This window comes from Aquarana catesbeiana, linkage group LG03 (genome assembly GCF_042186555.1).
Source record: "Aquarana catesbeiana isolate 2022-GZ linkage group LG03, ASM4218655v1, whole genome shotgun sequence".
NCBI classification, from domain to species: Eukaryota; Metazoa; Chordata; class Amphibia; order Anura; family Ranidae; genus Aquarana; species Aquarana catesbeiana.
The window spans coordinates 660,273,411-660,299,394 of NC_133326.1; the positions used below are offsets into that span (position 1 = coordinate 660,273,411).

Below are 25,984 nucleotides of genomic sequence, written 5' to 3' on the forward strand. Positions count from 1 at the left end.
GCCCTGATGTGCCCCGTGCCCTGATGTGCTTTGCCCCGATGTCCTGTGCCCTGATGTCCTGTGCCCCGGTGTGCTGTGCCTCAATGTCGTGTGACCTGATGTTCTGTGCCCTGATGTGCTATACCCTGATGTGCTGTGCCCTGTACCCTGATGTGATGTACCCTGATGTACTGTGCCCTGACGTGTTGTGCCCTATTAGCTGATGTGCTGGGCTCTGTACCCTGATGTGCTGTGCCCTGATGTACTGTGACCTGTACCCTGATGTGCTGTGCCCTGTACCCTGATATGTTGTGCCCTGTACACTGATGTACTGGGCTCTGTACCCTGATGTGGCCTGGTGTGCTGTACCCTGATGCGCTGTACCCTGTACGCTGATGCACATTGACTGATGGACAAATGATCGAAAGCGTACCACTTGATTAAAAAGCCACTCAGAGCGGCAAGAATGTGGAATTCCCTTCCACAGGCGGTGGTCTCAGCAAGGAGCATCGATAGTTTCAAAAAACTGTTAGATAAGCACCTGAACGACCGCAACATACAGGGATATACAATGTAATTCTGACATATAATCACACACATAGGTTGGACTTGATGTACTTGTGTATTTTTTCAACCTCACCTTCTATGTAACTATGTCATTTCTTTAACCACTTCAGCCCTGGAAGGATTTACCCCCTTCCTGCCCAGAGCACTTTTTACAATTTGGCACTGCGTCGCTTTAACTGCTAATTGCGCGGTCATGGAATGCTGTACCCAAACGAAATTTGTGTCCTTTTTTTCCCACAGATAGAGCTTTCTTTTGATGGTATTTGATCACCTCTGCGGTTTTTATTTTTTGCGCTGTAAACGGAAAAAGACCGAAAATTTTGAAAAAAAATGATATTTTCTACTTTTTGTTATAAAAAAAATCCAATAAACTCAATTTTAGTCATACATTTAGGCCAAAATGTATTCGGCCACATGTCTTTGGTAAAAAAAATGTCAATAAGCGTATATTTATTGGTTTGCGCAAAAGTTATAGCGTCTACAAGCTAGGGTACATTTTCTGGAATTTATACTGCTTTTAGTTTATGACTGCCTATGTCATTTCTTGAGGTGCTAAAATGGCAGGGCAGTACAAAACCCCCCAAATGACCCCATTTTGGAAAGTAGACACCCCCAAGGAAATTGCTGAGAGGCATGTTGAGCCCATTGAATATTAATTTTTTTTTGTCCCAAGTGATTGAATAATGACAAAAAAAAAAATTACAAAAAGTTGTCACTAAATGATATATTGCTCACACAGGCCATGGGCATATGTGGAATTGCACCCCAAAATACATTCAGCTGTTTCTCCTAAGTACGGGGATACCACATGTGTGGGACTTTTTGGGAGCCTAGCCGCGTACGGGGCACCGAAAACCAATCACCGCCTTCAGGATTTCTAAGGGCGTACATTTTTGATTTCACTCCTCACTACCTATCACAGTTTTGAATTTGAAGAGGCGAAAAGTTGGGACTTTGAGTGAGACGCGAGTCTCCATCCCTACGCATACAGGAAACAGGAAGGCTGGGACTTTGAGTGAGGTGGGCAAATGAAGCCAGCGGGTCAGTCACCGTAAAATCAAGCCATTTTATTTGTACATAGTAACATAGTAACATGATAATAGTCCCAATATGGGTTTGACTGTCAAGTCATATACAAATACCTGATTGGTACATTGTAAACATTGATGACAAACCCCTGAAAACAAGTGCAGGGCAGATAGTCTAAAAGGTGAAACATCCATAAAATGCATAAAATCACAACGTAAATTAGTAAGGTCTTGTTGGTTGGTGAACCCAGTAAAGAGGGGTAATTGTAAGGTGCATATCGTAAGTCCGACGCGTTTCGTGTATCAAAACACTCTTCAGGGGCGATTTAGCACCAATATCTAAAAACAAAAGAAAAAGGGGGGAAGGGTATTCTAAGTGAATGAGATACAATATGCATTATGAAAAAAGGCAAATATGCATATGAGGGGGCCAAAACACCACTACCCCAAATGGATACTCACATGCCGAAGGGGTATGAACTCCGTGAGGTGCGCAGTCACAGGGCCACCAACTGAATCAGGATGGATATTATTCCATAGGGCACTTGCCCTGTAAATACTTGCCCCCCCTTCAGGGGTTGTGTAGTATGGCATTACATGTCCCTCCATGGTTTTTAAACTTTGTTTTCTTTGTTTTTGTCTTGGTTTTTCTTTTCCCCCTATTAGTGCAGCTTTGTGGTTTGTCTCTGGGGATGTCGCATCTCGTCGGCTGCCTCCTCCATGCAGTGTCCGGGAGCTGCGAGGCATGGCGGGATCCCTCCCCTTTCCCCCTTCTCGTCCGCCTTGGTGGGCGTGGGGGATCGGGGCGGGTTTCTCTCCGTGCGTCGGCGTCGTGCCCTTACGTCACGCACGTGGCGTCCCCCTGGCCGTCACGGCGTTGGCGTTGTTTTTCCACTCTGTGCGGACACGTGGACGGCGGCGTCTCCAGCAGCTGTGGGCGGCGGTTTGCCGCTGCGCTGGAGGGGGCCTCCGTCTGCCCCAGTGCCTGCACTGTATGACGTTGGGAGGAGTTTCCTTCTTGAGGGGGTGGTCGGCTACACATATAAGGCACTGGCTGTTTGCTAGCCTGTCTCTGGGCAGCACACCTATCACTCGGCTAGACATGGTTGGTTATCATCTACTATCTATAGGTAAGGAGGACAACATATGGGCATCCATGTGATGTCTGGGATGGGGGCTCTAGCTCACTTGGGGCCTCACCTTACACATAGTATTTTCATTACTACAGATCTAGGCTCCCAAAAAGTCTCACACATGTGGTATCCCCATACTCAGGAGAAGCAACAGAATGTATTTTGGGGTGTAATTTCACATATTCCCAAGGCATGTTTGAGCAATATATCATTTAGTGACAACTTTGTGCAAAAAAAAAAAAAAAAATGTTGTCTTTTTCCCACAACTTGTGTCACAGTATAAAATATTCCATGGACTCGAAATGCCTCTTAGCAAATAGCTTGGGGTGTCTACTTTCCAAAATGGGGTCATTGGGGGGGGGGGGGGGGGTTGAACTGTCCTGGCATTTTATGCACAACATTTAGAAGCTTATGTCACACATCACCCACTCTTCTAACCACTTGAAGACAAAGCCCTTTCTGACACTTTTTGTTTACATGAAAAAATAATTTTTTTTTTGCAAGAAAATTACTTTGAACCCCCAAACATTATATATTTTTTTTAAAGCAAAGGCCCTACAGATTAAAATGGTGGGTGTTTAATTTTTTTTTCACACAGTGCGCAGCGATTTTTCAAACGCATTTTTTTGGGAAAAAACACACTTTTTTAAATTTTAATGCACTAAAACACACTATATTTCCCAAATGTTTGATGAAATAAAAAAGATGATCTTAGGCCGAGTACATGGATACCAAACACGACATGCTTTAAAATTGCGCACAAACGTGCAGTGGCGACAAACTAAATACATTTTTAAAAGCCTTTAAAAGCCTTTACAGGTTACCACTTTAGATTTACTGAGGAGGTCTACTGCTAAAATTACTGCCCTCGATCTGACCTTCGCGGTGATACCTCACATGCATGGTGCAAATGCTGTTTACATTTGACGGCAGACCGAAGCTTAAGTTCGCCTTTTGCGCGCGGGGGGGGACAGGGGTGCTTTTTTTTTTTTTTTTTCTTTCTGTTCCTTTCATTTTTTTTTTTTTTTTAGCATTTTTATTGTTATCTCAGGGAATGTAAATATCCCCCGTGGTAGCAATAGGTAGTGAAAAAAAAAAATTGGGGTCTATTAGACCCTAGATCTCTCCTCTGCCCTCAAAGCATCTGACCACACCAAGATCGGTGTGATAAAATGCTTTCCCAATGGCGCTGTTTACATCCGGCGAAATCTAAGTCATAAAATGCTCGTAGCTTCAGGTTTCTTAGGACATAGAGATGATTGGAGCCATTCTGGTCTCTGATCAACTCTATGTTCAGCTGGCTCCTACTGCTTGTAAAAGCAGTCTAGAGGCTAATTAGCTGCTAGGATTGCTAGCTGAAAAGAATGATACCAAGATGATACCTAAACCTGCAGGCATCATTCTGGTATAACCACTTAAAGTCCAGCAACATACCAGTACCTTGCTGGTCCTTGTTGGGCATATATTGTAAACTTTTTTTTCATGCAGCCTGTGGGCTGAACGAAAAAAAGAGATTGATCGGTGGGTATGCCAACCATTAGAATACCTCCCTTCATCCACCCACTTCTAATGATGGGCATATATGCACCGTTTATATATGCCGAAGCATGGGGGCATTCTCCCGCAAAAGGTAGGAGCAAATCGCTCCTCCGCCCACTGCTGCCCCCACGCTTCGGCATATATGCTTAATTATGTAACTGTGGTGGTGAAATCACCTCCGCCCTGTCACAGAGCTTATACATTTTGACCCCGTATCTGGCACGCTTGCTGGGAAGGTACTGTTTGAATGACAAGCGGCCAGAAAATTAAATCAGGGACTCATCAACGCAGACAACTTGATGGGGAGTAAACAAGTCTGCAAAACGCTAGTTGAAGTGGTTTATGAGGGTCCGAATTTTGTAGAGCCGATCGTATTCAGGGTCCCCACGAGGACGACAGAGTTCATTGTCATTGAAGTGTATGAACCGCAAAATCTGCTCGTATCGTGCCCTGGTCATGGAGGCAGAGAACAAGGGCATATGGTGAATTGGGTCAGTGGACCAAACTCACTCGTTTTAGTTATGCCCATGTTGAGGGAAAGGCCCAGAAAGATCTTACATTCGGAGACCGTAATTGGTCTCCAATCTCTGGCAAGGGAGGACTGGGGAATAGTGGCGATGTGTTTACCAGCGTAAAAATTGCTTTGGTCCATAATAGATCTATAGAGATCTTCGGTGAAAAACAGCGAATAAAAATCCAGTGGCGTAAAATCAACTGTTTCCACCTGAATTCCGGGTTGGCCAGTGAATGGGGGAAGTACGGGTGCTGCAGAAGTGGTGGGTTCCCAATTCGGATTGGCGAATGCAGCAGGAAGTGCACTATGGGCATGACAGGCCTGTGTTCATCTTCTTGGTGGCAGCGGGACACTACTAGTGCTTGCCACCTCACCAGCTTGAACTGCACTTATGGGACTCGCCACGTCACCAAGTGTTACTGCAGTGCTGGATGTACGACCAGGATGTACTAGGCCGCTGGTGCTTGCCAGTTCACCAGAAGGAATAGCGGCGCTAGTACTGCTCTGCTCCATACGAGGGACCTGCGGTTCTTGCCCTTTAAGGACAGAAGAAGAAGTTCGGGGTCTGGTACGCCTGACCTTGGCAGGGACCACAACTCCGTCGTCAGAGCTATCTGTCATGGAGCCGCTGTCGTCTACAGGATCGTATTCTGAGCCTGAATCTGACAGATGAGTGACTTCCTCTTCACTATCTGTCATGCTCAGAAACGTGTAGGCCACTTCACTAGTGTACCTTCGATTTGCCATTTTGGGCTCTAAATTTAGGGGTACACTAGTGAGACTCACAGGCAAAAAAGCTCCTGACTGTCAGTGACCGTATCAAAACGCTACCAAAAAACTGTTAGCGATCGCAGGGATCAGGCCTGACTCTGCGAACGCTGCAGTTATGTGTGCTTAGTGTTTTGTAAGTGTCAGTGATCGATCGATACTGCACTTGGGTGGGCTGGGCTGGGCTGGGCCGGGCCGAGGGGCAAAACGCAGGTGCTAGCAGGTATCTGGACTAATACAGCGATCAGAAAAACGATCGCTTAGTGACACTGGCGACGGGGGGTGATCACAGGGTTAAAACTTTATTAGGGGGGGTTAGGGGGGTACCCTAGACCTAAAGGGGGCTAACCCTAACTGCCCTACCACTTATAACTGTCACAAACTGACACCAATGCAATAATGAGAAAAAAAAAAATGCTTTTGGTGACAGGGGGGTGATCAGGGGGTGATGGGGGAGGGGGTGAAAAGTGTGCCTGCGTGTTCTACTGGAAGTGTAGTGTTGTGCAAACTTACTTGGATGTCTTCTCTCCTCGGCGCCGGAAAAGACGAGCTCGAGGAGAGATGACATCACTTCCTCCGCTTCTGTTTACATTACAGAAGCCGAGGAAGCCTGTCATTCGCCAGGAGCGATCGCGAGGGGGGAGCCACGAATGAGTGGCCTCCCCCTCACCTTTGATCGCCCCTGACCTGAATCCGACCACCGCAGGCACCGGGGGGGGGGGTCCGATTGGACCCCCCACCCGCGGGAAGGCAAGGACGTAGCTGTAAGTCCTTTTGCCTGCCCGTGCCATTCTGCCGACGTACATCGTCGTGCGGCGGTCGGCAAGTGGTTAAAGCAAAGCAACCTTGATTTTGGGATTTATGCTTGAGTGCCGGTTCACGCAGGGGCGACTTATCAGGCGACCTAGCCGCCTGACAAGTCGCCTCCCGTTCTGTACAATGGAACCGTTCACAAGTCGCTCCGACTTAGAAAAAGGTTCCTGTACTACTTTGGGGGCGACTTGAGGCAACTTGCATAGACTTCTATACAGAAGTCGTTTTGCAAGTCGCCGTGGAAGTCGTGTGCAGGTCGCCTCGGTGAGGCGACCTGCAAGTCGTGCCGCCCCTGTTTGAACCGGGGCTAAGGGTTGACTTAGGTTGGGGGGCCACCTTTAATTTCAGATTAAAGGTAAAGGGGTTAACTTGTTTATATCCTGTGAGGTTATTTCTATGAAAAGCTTGTAAGGCATTTAAAAGCCTTTTCCTAACATCCTAATTCATAAGTGTAAATGTGAGTTCTGTTCTCTTTTTCTTTTATTTGCCATCTCTGCTTTGCTGAAAGTCTGTGAGAGAAGTCAACACTGCAACCGATAACTTCCTGGAACACATCATCCTGCCCGTGCAACATGTGTTTAATCGTTCGTATGTCAACACCGACTACATACAACTGCTCTAGGTGTGTTTGAGTTATGCCATGTACACACGAGCGGACTTTTTTACCGGACTGGTCCGATGGAACAAATCTGTCGGACAGTCCGACCGTGTGTGGGCTTCATCGGACCTGCAGCGGACCTTTTCTGTCGAAAATCAGACAGACTTTAGATTTGGAACATGTTTCAAATCTTTCCGACGGACTCGAGTCCGGTCGAAAAATCCGTTTGTCTGTATGCTAGTCCAACGGACAAAAAAGGACGCTAGGGCAGCTATTGGCTACTGGCTATGAACTTCCTTATTCTAGTCCGGTCGTACGTCATTACGGTCGAATCCGTCAGACTTTGGTGTGTTCGTGTGTAGACAAGTCCGATTCGACGGAAGTCCGTTGAAAAGTCCGACGTGATTCAGTCCATCGAAAGTCCGGTCATGTGTACACGGCATTAGTCCTATGTGGCTCAGTTCAGTCAACACATAACTCAAGCACATTTTCTTTTTAACCACTTAAAGGGGTTGTAAAGGTTCATGTTTTTTCACCTTAATGCATCCCATGTCGGCATCATTGCAGGAGCGATCTGCCCTGAGGGGGAGGCCACTGATTCATGGCCACCCACTCGCAATTGCTCCTGACGAATGGGAAGCTTCCTCTGCTTCTGAAATGTAAACAGAAGCAGAGGAAGTGATGTCATCTCTCCTCGTGGAGCCTTTTCGTTACGGCGCCCGAGGAGAGAAGACATCCATGTGAGTTGCAGTACACTAACACTAGTACATATAGGCACATAAAACACCCCCAATCACCCCCCCCCGCAACCCCTGTCAAAGTGACACCAACAGCAGTTTTTATTTTTTTACTGATCACTGCATTGGTGTCATTTGTGACGGTTATAAGTGTTAGGGCTGTTAGTGGTAGGCCCCTTTAGGTCTAGGGTACCCCCCTAACCCCCCCAATAAAGGTTTAACACCTTGATCACCCCCAGTTAACCCTTTCATCCCCTGTCGCCAGTGTCACTAAGCAATCTTTTTTCTGATCGCCGCGTTAGTGTCACAGGTGACGCTAGTTAGCCAGGTAGGTATTTAGGTTCACTGCTTTTTATAGCGTCAGGTACCCCCATATACTACCTAATAAAGGTTTTAACCCCCTGATTGCCCCCTAGTTAACCCTTTTACCAGTGATCACCGTATAAGTGTTACGGGTGACGCTGGTTAGTTAGTTTGTTTTTTATACCCGCCGTTTATTACCCAATAAAGGTTTAACCCCCTGATCGCCCAGCGGGTGATATCAGTTAGGTTTTAGGGTCAGTTAGGGTCTGCGTCGCCCCATGCAGCGTCAGATTAGTGCCAGTACTGCTAACACCCACGCACGCAGCATACACCTCCAATAGTAGCCCTTTCATGACTAAGCCTATTTTTGAAATTTGGTGTTTACAAGTTAAAATCCATATTTTTTGCTAGAAAATTACTTAGAACCCCCAAACATTATATATATTTTTTTAGCAGAGAATCTAGAGAATAAAATGACGATTGTTGCAATATTTTTTATCACACGGTATTTGTGCAGCGGTGTTTTAAACGCAAATTTTTGGAAAAGTGACACTTTCATGAATTTTAAAAAATCCAAACAGTAAAGTTACCCCAATTTTTTTGTATAATGTGAAAGATGATGTTACGCCGAGTAAATAGATACCAAACATGTCACCCTTTATAATTGCACGCACTCGTGGAATGGCGACGAACTACGGTACCTTTGAATTTCCATAGGCGACGCTTTAAAAAATTTTTACGGTTACCAGGTTTGAGCTACAGAGGAGGTCTAGGGCTAGAATTATTGCTCTCGCTCTGACGATCGCGGCGATACCTCACATGTGTGGTTTGAACACCGTTTACATATGCGGGCGCGACCTCCGTATGCGTTTTCTTCGCTGCGCGAGCTCGCGGGGACAGGGGCACTTTAAAAAAATTTTTTTTTTTTATTTATTTTATTTATTTTTGTACTTTATAAATTGTGTTTAAAATTTTTTTTTTTTTTTTTTTTTACTTTTATTGCTGTCACAAGCAATGTAAACATCCCTTGTGACAGTAATATGTGGTGACAGGTACTCTTTATGGAGGGATGGGGGGTCTAAAAGACCCCCCATCCCTCCTTTACACTTCAAAGTATTCAGATCGCCGAAAACGGCGATTCTGAATACTGTGTACTTTTTTAAATTCGGCGCCATTGGCAGCCGAGTAAACGGGAAGTGACGTCATGACGTCGCTTCCGCGTTTACAGCAAGAAGGCTGGAACGAAGCCGCTCGCAGCTTCGTTCCAGTCCGCCCCCAGCCACCGAAGGCAGCGGAACGGACACCGGGCCTCCCAATCGCACGGAGGCCCGGTAACCTGCGGCGGGAGGCGGCGGGAGGGGGGGGATGTCCCCTCCCGCTCCTCCGGTATAACAACCGAGCGGCTTTTAGCCGCATCGGTTGTTATACTCGGGTAGCCGATCGCCCGCTGAAAACAACGGTACCGGGATGATGCCTGCAGCTGCGGGCATCATCCCGGTATAACCCCGGAAAGCCGAGTACGCATATATGCGTTCGGTCGGCGGGAAGGGGGTAGTGTAGTATCTGTACGGATCAATATCTGATCTGATCCGATCTATGCTAGCATCCCCAGCAGTTTAGGGTTCCCAAAAATGCAGTGTTAGCGGGATCAGCCCAGATACCTGCTAGCACCTGCGTTTTGCCCCTCCACCCAGCCTAGCCCAGCCCACCTAAGTGCAGTATCGATCGATCACTGTTACTTACAAAACACTAAACACATAACTGCAGTGTTCGCGTCAGGGTCAGGCCTGATCCCTGCGATCGCTAACAGTTTTTTTGGTAGCGTTTGATACAGTTGCTGACAGCCTAGGAGCTTTTTTACCTGTGAGTCTCACTACTGTACCAGTAAATTTAGAGCCCAAAATGGCAAATCCAAGGTACAGTAGTGAAGAGGCCTACACGTTTCTGAGCATGACAGATAGTGAAGAGGAAGTCACTCATCTGTCAGATTTAGGCTCAGAATACGATCCTGTAGACATCAGCGGCACCCTGACAGATAGCTCTGACAACGGAGTTGTGGTCCCTGCCAAGGTCAGGCATACCAGACCCCGATCTTCTTCTGCTGTTGTTGAGGTGCAAGAACCGCAGGGCTCTCGTATGGAGCAGAGAAGTACTAGTGTCGCTCATCCGCTCAACTGGCAAGCACCAGCAGCTTAGTACACCCTGGTCGTAGTCAAACCAGCACTGCAGTAACATGTGGTGGTGTGCTGCTGCATTCGCCAATCCTAATTGGGAACCCACCACTTCTGCAGCACCCGTATTTCCCCCATTCACTGGCCAACCCAGAATTCAGGTGGAAACAGTTGATTTTACGTCACTTGATTTTTATTCACTGTTTTTCACCGAAGATCTCTGTAGATCTATTGTGGACCAAAGTAATTTGTATGCTGATCAATTCATCGCCGCTAATCTCCAGTCCTCCCTTGCCAGAGATTGGAAACCAATTACGGTTTCCGAATTTAAGATCTTTCTGGGCTTATCCTAAAGTAGCAGAATATCAGTATATGACAGTTGGACAATGAACTCTGGTATGCGAGATTTTTATTCCATCTTTCTGGCCAGAAAAGAATGGAAGCTCCTGACCCGACTCGTGTCTACATGCCAAGAGTCCCAGATACAGTGAATACAGTGTAGATATAATTTTTAGCATATTACGTCACAAGCGAACAGGCAGTACACTTCTTTATACCAGACATTCTAACCTTTTAAAAATCATCATATGCATCCTAAAATCAGACAAGTTCTGCAAAAATATATATTTTTAGCTTTTTTTTTACTAAACTTTCGTTTCTCTGCAGTATGCTCTTGCAGGTTCCTTCATCTGTCTTAAATGATGTCAGCAAGCAAGCTTTTTGCACAGAAAGAGGAATGTAGCAAATTGATGGGGAAGTCACAAGTAGCTTCAACATAAAATACAAGAAATATGATTCTTAGCTGAAATTCTAAATCAGTCTTACTACACACATAACTATGGCCATATAAACTGACCCCTGTTCCTACTTCATTCCCCCCTTTGATCATAATCATAGCGATTAATATGAGCGAGATTAAGCATCACTAAATAGCATACAGTTTTGTTTTGTTTTTTTCTATGATGACCTCACTAGCAGGCACAAAACATTCTTCTACTGAGATTATTCCCCATTGTCGGCTCCAGCCGGGTCTCTCATTAACTTATAAAACACTGGGATAGTGACCCTTGGCCCATGGTAACAATAAGAATGCAAAAAGAGTAAAAATATTAGCACTCCATACACTATAGGGAGAATCAGAAAATAATTAAAACTTGTCTCTACAATACTTGAGTTGGTGATCAGGGTATGGTTTACCAGCTCACCGGTGGAGCTAAAGCTCCGAACGGTTAGCCAAGTTTTATAGGGAGCATAAGTGGGGTCATAACAGGTTATCTGATTTTCAACGGAGCACATTGAATAGGTAGTCCCATTATGTATGCAGGTACCAGCTACTGTGCCCTTGCATTGATAATGGGAGTGCCACAGTAACATCTTGGTAGCTATGGATCCTACTCTGGTGGTCCTTATACAAGGGTCACATGAATTACCCTCCCCCCTTTTTAGCTCGGCCAGTATCACTGCTATGGCTATCAACAGTCTCATTATAAAGATTTTAGTAAACATTACACCGATGAATATCCTTAGGCTTCAGCTTATGCGTAGACCAACCAGCGCCCGGGGTGAGGTTGGAGAAGAGCTTAGTAGATATCCTTTATCTTCTGCCGTGCGTTGAGCCAGCAGCTTCCAGGAGTGTGTTGGCCGCAGGGCTGCAGTCTGTCTATCTTCTGCCGTGCGTAAATTCAGCAGCTTCCAGGGGTGTGTTGAACACAGGGCTGGAGTTCTTCCTTCTGATTTCTCTGGTCAATCTCAGTCTCAAAGTATCTTGGGGATCTACTGTACTGTGCCAGGAGTCTGTGAGGTCAGCAGCTCATTTTACCCTGGAGTGGTGTATCCAGGGTGTCACCTCAGCTACCTTAATGGCTGTTGGGGTAGATAGCAGAACAGTGTAAGGACCTCTCCAATTTGGCCCTAGTGGGGTTAAGTTCCACTCCTTTACCCACACTGTGTCTCCTGGTTTGAAGGGGTGTACTGGGTTCGACAAGCTTACAGGAAGTTTCTCTTGAACCCATTTCCCTATGTCCTGCATACTTTCCCCAAGTCTCTGTATCAGTTCACGGTTAACTACCCCTCCTATCTGATGCAAGTCTCCTCTTATCCTTCTAATGATGGGTGGGGGCCTACCATACAGTACCTTAAAGGGGACAGATTTGTCCTCTTTGTTCAGGTACTCCGAATTCTCAGTAAAGCAATGGGCAACATCAAGGTCCATTTCATTTGGGTTTCCTGACAGAGCTTGGCCAGTTGTGCTTGAGCGTACAGTTCATTCGTTCAACTTTTCCAGAGCTTTGGGGCCTATATGCAGTGTGTAGTTTCCAAGTAATCTTAAGTGCTGTTGCTAATTCCTGGAGGCACTTGTGGACAAAGGCAGGGCCATTGTCTGAGCTTATATCTGGGGATAAACATCTTTTACAAAACTGCTTCTGTCAGTAAAGTACGCAACGTTTGGATTTTCCAAGGGGCTGTCTTTCAAGTCTGGTCGGCTTGCATATCCATTACCTGGAGACAGTCATGAGTTAGGGGTTCCTGTGAGGTGGGGAGCAGAGTGGCTGGGTTTAAAGTGTTTGCAGTCTCTAAGTGGATACAAGGATTTTCACACAGCATAGCTTGATATTTAACCATTCGACTGTTAATAAACCAGTGTTTTCCCTTGTAATCCATTAATGCCTGTACTTGGTGTGGGACTCGGACATAAGTCTCCTGACCTAAAGACAACTTGTCAGCTTCGGCCACAAGGAGGGCTGCGATGGCCCGCAGGCAGGATGACCATCCCTGAGCTACAGTGTCCAGTTGTTTTGAAAGGTATGCTACAGGGCGCTGCCAAGACGAGGAGTATTGTGTCAGGACTCCTACTACTATTCCTTGTTTTTCACTGACATACAAATAGAAGACTTTTTGGCTATCTGGCAAGCCTAGCGCAGGAGCCTGCATTAGGGAGACCTTAATGTCTTGGAATGCTCTGTTTTGTTGTTGTCCCCATTGAAAGGGTTCCTTTTCTCCCCCCCTTTGTGGATTCATAGAGGGGTCTGGCTTTTGTGGCAAAGTCCGGTATCCAGATTCAGCAGAATGCTGCCACCCCCAGGAATTCACGTACTTGCCGTCTGGTAGTCGGGGTGGGAATCTGACAAAACAGCTTCTTTCCTGCCTTCTCCCAATTGTCTCTGTCCTTGTGATACTCTGAATCCCAGGTACTTTACAGTCTCTTGTCAAAATTGCACCTTTCTCTGGGACACCTTATAACCTGCCTCCCACAGTAATTGTAACAGTTCATTATTGACCGCTGGGTGCATGGTCATTACAGCCTGATTGACCGCTCTGAGGTCTTGAACAGGACGACAGTGAGCTGTTTCGGGTTTCTGCACTAGGAGTAGAGGTGTATTCCAGGGAGACTGACAGGGTTTTAAAATCCCATAGTGTAGGAATTTGTTTAAGTACTTTTGTATTCCTAATAGGGCTTTTAGAGGGACATGACGCCGACGCACGGAGAGAAACCCGCCCCAATCCCCCACGCCCACCAAGGCGGACGAGAGGGGGGAAAGGGGAGGGATCCCGCCATGCCTTGCAGCTCCCGGACATTGCATGGAGGAGGCAGCCGACGAGATGTGACATCCCCAGAGACAAACCACACAGCTGCACTAATATTGGGAAAAGAAAAACCAAGACAAAAACAAAGAAAACAAAACCAATAAACAACAAGGATGAGTAAAAACCATGGAGGGACATGTAATGCCATACTACACAACCCCTGAAGGGGGGGCAAGTATTTACAGGGCAAGTGCCCTATGGAATAATATCCATCCTGATTCAGTTGGTGGCCCTGTGACTGCACACCTCATGGAGTTCATACCCCTTCGGCATGTGAGTATCCATTTGGGGTAGTGGTGTTTTGGCCCCCCCCATATGCATATTTGCCTTTTTTCATAATGCATATTGTATCTCATTCACTTAGAATACCCTTCCCCCCTTTTTCTTTTGTTTTTAGATATTGGTGCTAAATCGCCCCTGAAGAGTGTTTTGATACACGAAACGTGTCGGGCTTACGATATGCACCTTACAATTACCCCTCTTTACTGTGTTCACCAACCAACAAGACCTTACTAATTTACGTTGTGATTTTATGCATTTTATGGATGTTTCACCTTTTAGACTATCTGCCCTGCACTTGTTTTCAGGGGTTTGTCATCAATGTTTACAAAGTACCAATCAGGATGTATTTGTATATGACTTGACAGTCAAACCCATATTGGGACTATTATCATGTTACTATGTTACTATGTACAAATAAAATGGCTTGATTTTACGGTGACTGACCCGCTGGCTTCATTTGCCCACCTCACTCAAAGTCCCAACCTTCCTGTTTCCTGTATGCGTAGGGATGGAGACTCGCGTCTCACTCAAAGTCCCAACTTTTCGCCTCTTCAAATTCAAAACTGTGATAGGTAGTGAGGAGTGAAATCAAAAATTTACGCCCTTAGAAATCCTGAAGGTGGTGATTGGTTTTCAGTGCCCCGTACGCGGCTAGGCTCCCAAAAAGTCCCACACATGTGGTATCCCCGTACTTAGGAGAAACAGCTGAATGTATTTTGGGGTGCAATTCCACATATGCCCATGGCCTGTGTGAGCAATATATAATTTAGTGACAACTTTTTGTAATTTTTTTTTTTTTTGTCATTATTCAATCACTTGGGACAAAAAAAATTAATATTCAATGGGCTCAACATGCCTCTCAGCAATTTCCTTGGGGGTGTCTACTTTCCAAAATGGGGTCATTTGGGGGGTTTGTACTGCCCTGCCATTTTAGCACCTCAAGAAATGACATATGCAGTCATAAACTAAAAGCTGTATAAATTCCAGAAAATGTACCCTAGCTTGTAGACGCTATAACTTTTGCGCAAACCAATAAATATACGCTTATTGACATTTTTTTTTACCAAAGACATGTGGCCGAATACATTTTGGCCTAAATGTATGACTAAAATTGAGTTTATAGGATTTTTTTTATAACAAAAAGTAGAAAATATCATTTTTTTTCAAAATTTTCGGTCTTTTTCCGTTTACAGCACAAAAAATAAAAACCGCAGAGGTGATCAAATACCATCAAAAGAAAGCTCTATTTGTGGGAAAAAAAGGACGCAAATTTTGTTTGGGTACAGCATTCCATGACCGCGCAATTAGCAGTTAAAGCGACGCAGTGCCAAATTGTAAAAAGTGCTCTGGGCAGGAAGGGGGTAAATCCTTCCAGGGCTGAAGTGGTTAAAGAAATGACATAGTTACATAGAAGGTGAGGTTGAAAAAATACACAAGTACATCAAGTCCAACCTATGTGTGTGATTATATGTCAGAATTACATTGTATATCCCTGTATGTTGCGGTCATTCAGGTGCTTATCTAATAGTTTTTTGAAACTATCGATGCTCCCCGCTGAGACCACCGCCTGTGGAAGGGAATTCCACATTCTTGCCGCTCTGAGTGGCTGTTTAGTCAAGTGGTACTCTTTCGATCATTTGTCCATCAGTCAATGTGCATCAGCGTAAAGGGTACAGTGCATCAGGGTACAGCACACCAGGCCACATCAGGGTACAGAGCCCAGTACATCAGTGTACAGGGCACAACATATCAGGGTACAGGGCACAGCACATCAGGGTACAGGTCACAGTACATCAGGGCACAGCACATCAGGGTACAGAGCCCAGCACATCAGCTAATAGGGCACAACACGTCAGGGCACAGTACATCAGGGTACATCACATCAGGGTACAGGGCACAGCACATCAGGGTATAGCACATCAGGGCACAGAACATCAGGTCACACGACATTGAGGCACAGCACACCGGGGCACAGGACATCAGGGCACAGGGCACATCAGGGCACAGGACATCAGGGCAAAGCACATCAGGGCACGGGGCACATCAGGGCATGTGGCACATCAGGGCACGGGGCACATCAGGCCACATGGCACATCAGGGCACATAGCACATCAGGGCACGGGGCACATAGCACATCGGGGCACATCAGGGCACATGGCACATTATGGGGCACATAGCACATCAGGGCATGGGACACATCAGGGCACATAGCACATCAGGGCACGGGGCACATCAGGCCACATGGTACATCAGGGCACAGGGCACATAGCACATCAGGGCACATGGAACATCAGGGCATGGGGCACATGGCACATCAGGGCTCAGGGCACATAGCACATCAGGGCACGGGGCACATCAGGGCACATGGCACATCAGGGCACATTATGGCACATCTGGGCACATGATGGGGCACATCAGGGCACATAGCACATTAGGGCACATCAGGCTACATGGCACATTAGGGCACATGGCACATTAGAGCACTGGGCACATGGCACATTAGAGCACGGGGCACATTATGTGGCACATCATCAGGGTACATTGTGGGGCACATGGCACATTATGGGATCTATAATGTAAGGAAGATAGGGGGCGCTAGATACCATATTATTCAAGTGCTCTAAATAAATAAATAAATCTCCTGCATTACCAAAAAAATGGAAATGTAAGAAAGCTAGGGGGCGCTAGATACCATACTATTCAAGTGCTTTAAATAAATAAATATCCTGCATTACCAAAAAAATGAAAAACATAATAATGACAAATCATAATTAGATTACACATTGGAGTGCCCACAATAGTGAAACAAATATATAGTGATTGATTGTCCACATAAAAAAGTGTTTTGAAGTGGTTTGAAATGATATCTTTCAATAATATCCCAATCTTGTTGCTGTAAACGAAAGGTTTTCCATCACCAAAGGAAAATAAGAAAAAGGAAAACACCTCGAAGTAGTAGATATCTGCTTACCAGATACCAATGACTCCTTTAGTTAAAAAGAGAGTCACTAGCGCTTGTGCAGGGTTGTGCCTGCTCACATGGATGGCCGGACTGTGGTTGGTATTATAGGCATGGATCGTTCCCGTCAAGCTCATTCAAGATAGGATAAGGATACATAGGAAACAAAAACAGTCTCCATAGCGTAAAACCATTTATTAAAAAAGTAAACAAATTAAAAAGCCAAATGGCCGCTTACATTGGTGGGTGCCTACCCGGCACTGGGGCTGCTTGCATGTCAGGGTGACTTCACAGTCAGAAAAAGCCTTTCATGTCTCCTCCACGCTGGCGTGCGTTCCAGCTTACACAGGGGGGCAGCCAAAGGATCCGGATGTTGTTGGGTGATAGGACATGTGACCACGTGGTCACATGTCCTATCACCCAACAACATCCGGATCCGAACGTTCTTATCTCTCCTCTAATAGTATATACAGTATATCTCTTCTGTCTGTTATTCTCAGAGTGGATTAGATATTTTGCTCCCTAACCATATAGTTGGCTATTTTTATTTACCACTGCATAAAGATTTTTAAGAATAAATTGTCTTTTTTTAAAACTTTACATATTAACTAAATTATACACCACACTTTTTTTTTTAAAGTTATTAACCAATTAATCTAAACAGTAATCGACCAACTAATCGATTATGAAAATAATCATTAGTTGCAGCCCTAGTCAGGTTAATATAACCCAGCACAGTGTTCCCCCTTACATCAGAGTCTGCAGGATTACCCTTACAGTGCAAGGGGAACTTTGATGTAAAGGGGAGTGCTGCCGATCATGATGTAAAGGGGAATGCTGAAGAATTTGATGTAAAGGGGAACTCTTATGTAAGAGGGGGCTCTGGTGACCAGAGATCACCTTATATCAGATTGCACAGCATTCCCCTTTACATCAAAGTCTGCAGAGTTCCAACTTGCATTTAAAACGGAACTCTAATGTGGGGGGGGACCTCTGGTTAGAGATGGCCAGAGACTGTGCGGCCATGATACAAGAGATGGCCAGAGACTGTGCGGCCATGATACAAGGGATGGTCAGAGACTGTGCGGCCATGATACAAGGGATGGTCAGAGACTGTGCGGCCATAATACAAGGGATGGTCAGAGACTGTGCGGCCATGATACAAGGGATGGTCAGAGACTGTGCGGCCATAATACAAGAGATGGTCAGAGACTGTGCGGCCATGATAGAAGAGATGGCCAGAGACTGTGCGGCCATGATACAAGAGATGGTCAGAGACTGTGCGGCCATAATACAAGAGATGGTCAGAGACTGTGCGGCCGTGATACAAGGGATGATCAGAGACTGTGCGGCCGTGATACAAGAGATGGCCAGAGACTGTGCGGCCATAATACAAGAGATGGTCAGAGACTGTGCGGCCATGATAGAAGAGATGGCCAGAGACTGTGCGGCCATGATACAAGAGATGGTCAGAGACTGTGCGGCCATAATACAAGAGATGGTCAGAGACTGTGCGGCCGTGATACAAGGGATGATCAGAGACTGTGCGGCCGTGATACAAGAGATGGCCAGAGACTGTGCGGCCATGATACAAGAGATGGTCAGAGACTGTGCGGCCATGATACAAGGGATGGTCAGAGACTGTGCGGCCGTGATACAAGAGATGGCCAGAGACTGTGCGGCCATGATACAAGAGATGGTCAGAGACTGTGCGGCCATGATACAAGAGATGGTCAAAGACTGTGCGACCATGATACAAGGGAGGGTCAGAGACTGTGCGGCCATGATACAAGGGATGGTCAGAGACTGTGCGGCCATGATACAAGGGATGATACAAGAGATGGTCAGAGACTGTGCAGCCAGGATACAAGAGTTGGTCAGAGACTGTGCGGCCATGATACAAGGGATGGTCAGAGACTGTGCGGCCATGATACAAGAGATGGCCAGAGACTGTGCGGACATGATACAAGGGATGGTCAGAGACTGTGCGGCCATCATACAAGAGATGGTCAGAGACTGTGCGGACATGATACAAGGGATGGTCAGAGACTGTGTGGACATGATACAAGGGACGGTCAGAGACTGTGCGGACATGATACAAGGGATGGTCAGAGACTGTGCGGCCATCAAAGAGATGGTCAGAGACTGTGCGGACATGATACAAGGGATGGTCAGAGACTGTGTGGACATGATACAAGGGATGCCATGCAAAACAGTGTCGGCTTTGGTAGAAGTCTAGGACGGCGTTAGAGCCCGACATTGGCTGCAGCTGATGAGATGTTCTCAGTGTGAGGGGGGGTGGGGGGTTTCAGCTGGTTGGAACCTCCATTGCTTTACCCCAGTGTGTGCCAGCCTCCTCACCCTGCCCGCCTGGAGACACCCAGGGCCATCTTTAATATTGACTGGACCCTGGACAAACATTTTCCTGGCTCCCCCCCTACCAATTTCGCTCTCCACCCCAATATCCCAAAAAACAAACACGCACATAGACTTATCCAAAAAAACCTTTAATAATGTAAGCATAAAGATCTGGTTCACACTCACTGATTGCGCCAGGCTCACTGATTGGTTGCTAGAGGTTACTGTACAATATTACCACTCAATGATTGGTTGCTAAAGGTTACTGCACATCATTACCTCTCACTGGGTGGCAGGGCAGTATTGTGGTGTGTGATGCAACGGTTGGGGTACACTTGGTTGGATGGCAGCATTAGGGTGAGAGGCTGAGATCATATCTCCCCCTATAATAATAGGGGTAGGATGGGGATGTTGATGACAATGGGTGTGGTGGTAGGAAGCTGGCAGTGGGGTACAGGGGGGATGGAGATAAAGAAGATGATGGGGTATGGTGGTTGGATGCTAGTAGTGGGGTACAGGGGGCTGATGGGTATGTTGATGAAAGGGGTCAGAGTGGTAGGATGTCAGAGGCGGGGTATGGGGACAATGATAGTGGATGGCATGATAGGAACCTGGCAGTGGAGTACAGGGGGATGAAGATGATGGGGTGGGGTGGTAGGAAGCTGGCAGCGGGGTTCGGGGGGGGGGGGTGAAGATGACACAGGGTGGGGTGGTAGGATGCTGGCAGTGGAGTACAGGGGGATGAAGATGACAGGGGTGGGGTGGTAGGAAGCTGGCAGAGGGGAACAGGGGAATGAAGATGACAGTGGTGGGGTGGTAGGAAGCTGGCAGAGGGGAACAGGGGAATGAAGATGACAGTGGTGGGGTGGTAGGAAGCTGGCAGAGGGAAACAGGGGGATAAAGATGACAGGGGTGGAGTGGTAGTAAGCTAGCAGAGGGGTGTAAGCTGGCAGAGGGGTGCAGGGGGGATGATGATGACAGGGGTGGTAGGAAGCTGGTACAGGGGGATGAAGATGGTGGGGTGGTAGGAAGCTGGCAGTAGAGTACAGGGGGGGGGGATAGGAAGCTGGCAGAGGAGTACAGGGGGGAAGATGACAGGGGTGGGGTGGTAGGAAGCTGGCAGAGGAGTGCAGGGGGATGAGGATGACGGGGTGGTAGGAAGCTGGCAGAGGGGTACAGGGGGATGAATATGACGGGATGGGGTGGTAGGAAGCTGGCAGAGGGGTACAGGGGTATGAGGATGGTGGGGTGGTAGGAAGCTGGCAGAGGAGTGCAGGGGGATGAAGATGATGGATGGGGTGGTAGGAAGCTGGCAGAGCGGTATAGGGAATCTGGTAAAGGGGTATGAAGATGACAGGGGGCGGGGTGGTAGGAAGCTGGTAGTGGAGTACAGGGGGGATGAAGATTACAGGGTGGGGTGGTAGGAAGCTAGCAGAGGGGAACAGGGGGATGAAGATGACACGGGATGGGGAGGTAGAAAGCTGGCAGAGGGATACAGAGAGATTAAGATGACAGGGGTGGGGTGGTAGGAAGCTGGTGGCAGAGGGGTACCGGGGGATGAAGATGACAGGGGTGGGGTGGTAGGAAGCTGGTGGCAGAGGGGTATCGGGGGATGAAGATGACAGGGGTGGGGTGGTAGGAAGCTGGTGGCAGAGGGGTACCGGGGGATGAAGATGACAGGGGTGGGGTGGTAGGAAGCTGGTGGCAGAGGGGTACCGGGGGATGAAGATGACAGGGGTGGGGTGGTAGGAAGCTGGTACAGGGGGGATGAAGATGGTGGGGTGGTAGGAAGCTGGCAGTAGAGTACGGGGGGGGGGGAATAGGAAGCTGGCAGAGGAGTACAGGGGGGAAGATGACAGGGGTGGGGTGGTAGGAAGCTGGTACAGGGGGGATGAAGATGGTGGGGTGGTAGGAAGCTGGCAGTAGAGTACAGGTGGGGTGGTAGGAAGCTGGCAGAGGAGTGCAGGGGGATGAAGATGATGGATGGGGTGGTAGGAAGAGCGGTATAGGGAATCTGGTAAAGGGGGATGAAGATGACAGGGGGTGGGGTGGTAGGAAGCTGGCAGTGGACTACAGGGGGGATGAAGATGGCGGGTGGGAGGAAGCTGGCAGAGGGGTGCAGGGGGGGGAAGATGACAGGGGGATGATGATGATGACGGGGTGGGATGGTGGCAGAGGGGTACAGGGGGATGAAGATGATGGATGGGGTGGTAGGAAGCTGGCAGAGCGGTATAGGGAATCTGGTAAAGGGGTATGAGGATGACAGGGGGTGGGGTGGTAGTAAGCTGGCAGAGGGGTACAGGGGGGATGATGATGACAGGGGGTAGGGTGGTGGGATGCCAGGCACAGGGAGATGATTAGGATAATAATGACAGGGGGTCAGTGGATGGCCTCATATGCCGGGTGGGATACATATCATCAGGGCTGGGTGTGGGGGGGTTGTCAGTATTGATTTTTGGGGCGCCCTCCTCGGTCTGGGGGTGAAGTCTTGCTGTACCTTGAGGCTCCCTGATGATCTCCTCTCTGACAAGTCCTCCTCTGCAGACGGTCCATCCTGCAGAGCGGATCGGAGAGGTATTATTATTATTATCTGAGCTCCCAGCTCTGCACATGGCAGGAGATGAGAGCAGAGCCCGGCAGAAGGGGAGGAGTTGGGGGAGGGGAGAACACGGAGCCGTCCACTGACCCTGAGAGCTCGGACGGTGCAGTGCTGAGTAGTCAGTCTGATACCGGAGGGGGAAAACTATAAAAACGCCGGTGCTGGGGACACCGACCGGGGACATTCCCTCCATGTCAGGGATAGTAAGCAGCCGGCGAGGCCTTAAGCGACCGTCTAATTAGAGAGCCGCCTCTGGTGACAACCCGAGCTCGGTGTCCTCCTGAGTCCGCTCTCCTCACACGGAACCGGAAGATAGTGGCTGCCATCACTTACACACGTGGCTGCCATCACTTACACACGTGACTTACACACGTGGCTGCCATCCCTTACCCACGTGATCGCCTTCCCTGCCCCACCGTCTCCATGGAGACCCAGCTCTGGAACCGTTATTTCTGCCAGACAGCCTCGATGACGTCACAGCGCAGCAAAGCCTATAAATAGCAGAGCAGGGCAGTAGCCGTTAGTCGTGTTCTGTGCGTCGAGGGAGGAAGTACCATTTCTGCTCTCTCCTCCTTGTCCATGTTCTATTCTCATCTGATTCTAATCTGTTATGAACCAAACCCCATCCGGACTGTATATCACCATTTCTGATAACTAATGGAGTTTATTCATTTTAAATAATAGAAATAGAAAGCTCCAGATTTGGGTATATGTGGGGACAAGACATCGCCTTGGCTGCACTATGTATGTATATATCCTAAATTAACTTCTCAGTTTAAACCAAGCAATTCCATTGCAGGGGCATTATAACAAAAACAAACTCCATGCAGATCTTCTATCAATCTGTTTAATGGAGTGATGTCATTGAAAAGATGGGACTTTAATGGTGCTTTTTTTATGGGTCTTTTCACAGGTACTGTTTTAATATCCCAAGTGGGTTAAAAACACTTACAGGATGGAGGAATAGAACAGGCACATCATGGAAGTTGTAAAAAACAGCATTGGAAGGGGTCACAGCGGAGGGAAGTCTTCAGAATGATGGATGTGTGACTCACTGGATCTATCACAGTCCGCAGCAGGATGAGACGCTGGAACGCTGTTGGAGCCGGCGTCATCAGCGCGGAGAGGAGAAGGACCCAGAAGTGATGTCAAATGCTGAGAGACTCTGTAACCAGCCTGGACCGCAGAGCGGAGGATGTGAGGTCATAAGAAAGGGACGCGTTTCGGAACTCTGGACGGTTCCTTTGTCAACCTCTGAATGCAGCTTATGAGTTGCCATGCCGCCTGCCACCAGATGCAGTTTGACACTTGTCAACAGATGCAGCTTGTCAATTGCCACGTCCCCTGCCACTAGATGCAGCTTTTCAACAGAAGCAGATTGTCACGTTCAACAGATGCAGCTTATGAGTTGCCATGTCGCCTGCCACCAGATGCAGTTTGACACTCGTCGACAATTATTCATTTTGAATAAGAGAAATAGAAAGCTCCAGATTTGGGTATATGAAGGGGACAAGACATCGCCTTGGCTGCACTATGTATGTATCTATCCTAAATTAACTTTTCAGTTTAAACCAAGCAAATCCATTGCAGGGGCATTATAACAAAAACAAACTCCATGCAGATCTTCTATCAATCTGTTTAATGGAGTGATGTCATTGAAAAGATGGGACTTTAATGGTGCTTTTTTATGGGTCTTTTCACAGGTAATTTGTCGGGGCGATGGATGGTGTTGGCAATTCCATTATCACTGCACCATAGTTGATATAGTGTCAGAATGATTGAAGCGCATTATTTCTATTCATTGTCAACCTCTGGTTTGTCAACCTCTGGATGCAGCTTATGAGTTGCCATGTCGTCTGCCACCAGATGCAGTTTGACACTCATCAACAGATGCAGCTTGTCAATTGCCACGTCACCTGCCACCAGATGCAGCTTGTCAACAGAAGCAGATTGTCACTTTCAACAGATTCTTAGATTGTAAGCTCTATGAGCAGGGACCTCTGATTCCTAGTGTATTAAAATGTATTGTATTTGTACTGTCTACCCTCAAGTTGTAAAGCGCTACGTAAACTGTTGGCACTATATAAATCCTGTATAATAATAATAATAACAAATTCAGCTTATGAGTTGCCACGTCACCTGCCACCAGATGCAGCTTGTTAACAGAAGCAGATTGTCACTTTCAACAGATTCTTAGATTGTAAGCTCTAAGGAGCAGGGACCTTTGATTCCTACTGTATTAAAATGTATTTTATTTGTACTGTCTACCCTCAAGTTGTAAAGCGCTACGTAAACTGTTGGCACTATATAAATGCTGTATAATAATAATAATAACAAATGCAGCTTATGAGTTGCCACGTCACCTGCCACCAGATGCAGCTTGTCAACAGAAGCAGCTTGTCACTTGTCAACAGATGCAGCTTGGTGGAGGAGTACGAGGCACCCTCAGTTCCTCAATACTTTGGGGTGGAGGTGTAGCAGGGCATCCTCAGTGCCTCGATACTTTAACGTGGAGAGGTAGGAGGGCATCCTCAGATCCTTAATACCTTGGAATGGAGAGTTAGGAGGGCACCCTCAGTTTCTCAATACTTTGGGGTAGAGGGGTAGGAGGGCATCCTCAGTGCCTTGATACTTTAACGTGGAGAGGTAGGAGGGCATTCTCAGTTCCTTAATACCTTGGAGTGGAGAGTTAGGAGGGCATCCTCAGTTCCTCAATACTTTGGGGTAGGAGGGCACCCTCAGTTTCTCAATACTTTGGGGTAGAGGGGTAGGAGGGCATCCTCAATGCCTTGATACTTTAACGTGGAGAGGTAGGAGGGCATTCTCAGTTCCTTAATACCTTGGAGTGGAGAGTTAGGAGGACATCCACAGTTCCTCAATACTTTGGGGTTGAGGGGTAGGACGGCTTCCATAGTGCCGTATTATTTGGGGTGGATAGGTAGGAGGACATCCTCAGTTCCTTAATACCTTGGAGTGGAGAGTTAGGAGGGCATCCTCAGTTCCTCAATACTTTGGGGTAGGAGGGCACCCTCAGTTTCTCAATACTTTGGGGTAGAGGGGTAGGAGGGCATCCTCAGTGCCTTGATACTTTAACGTGGAGAGGTAGGAGGGCATTCTCAGTTCCTTAATACCTTGGAGTGGAGAGTTAGGAGGGTATCCTCAGTTCCTCAATACTTTGGGGTTGAGGGGTAGGACGGCTTCCATAGTGCCGTATTATTTGGGATGGATAGGTAGGAGGACATCCTCAGTTCCCTAATACCTTGGGGTAGAGAGTTAGGAGGGCTTCCTCAGTGCCTCAGTACTTTGGGGTAGGAGGGCACCCTCAGTTTCTCAATACTTTGGGGTAGAGGGGTAGGAGGGCATCCTCAGTGCCTTGATACTTTAACATGGAGAGGTAGGAGGGTATTCTCAGTTCCTTAATACCTTGGAGTGGAGAGTTAGGAGGGCATCCTCAGTTCCTCAATACTTTGGGGTTGAGGGGTAGGACGGCTTCCATAGTGCCGTATTATTTGGGGTGGATAGGTAGGAGGACATCCTCAGTTCCTTAATACCTTTGGGTAGAGAGTTAGGAGGGCTTCCTCAGTGCCTCAATACTTTGGGGTAGGAGGGCACCCTCAGTTTCTCAATACCTTGGGGTAGAGGGGTAGGAGGGCATCCTCAGTGCCTTGATACTTTAACGTGGAGAGGTAGGAGGGCATTCTCAGTTCCTTAATACCTTGGAGTGGAGAGTTAGGAGGGCATCCTCAGTTCCTCAATACTTTGGGGTAGGAGGGCACCCTCAGTTTCTCAATACTTTGGGGTAGAGGGGTAGGAGGGCATCCTCAGTGCCTTGATACTTTAACGTGGAGAGGTAGGAGGGCATTCTCAGTTCCTTAATACCTTGGAGTGGAGAGGTAGGAGGGCATCCTCAGTTCCTCAATACTTTGGGGTTGAGGGGTAGGACGGCTTCCATAGTGCCGTATTATTTGGGATGGATAGGTAGGAGGACATCCTCAGTTCCCTAATACCTTGGGGTAGAGAGTTAGGAGGGCTTCCTCAGTGCCTCAATACT

The 25,984-nt window shown here is 47.4% G+C and overlaps 1 long non-coding RNA gene across 4 annotated transcripts in view; it reads left to right on the top strand.

Moving 5' to 3' along the window:
- LOC141133413 (uncharacterized) overlaps positions 1 to 24,193 on the top strand; it is a 1,430,344-nt gene extending 1,406,151 nt beyond the window's left edge. For 2 of the 4 annotated variants that reach the window (XR_012243065.1, XR_012243066.1), the window contains one exon: positions 22,847 to 24,193. This is a non-coding gene — a long non-coding RNA (uncharacterized lncRNA). Of the gene's footprint in view, positions 1 to 21,159; positions 22,678 to 22,846 lie in introns of those variants that run through there. The other 2 variants (XR_012243068.1, XR_012243067.1) reach the window with 2 other exon arrangements.
- Positions 24,194 to 25,984: the final 1,791 nt, after the last annotated feature.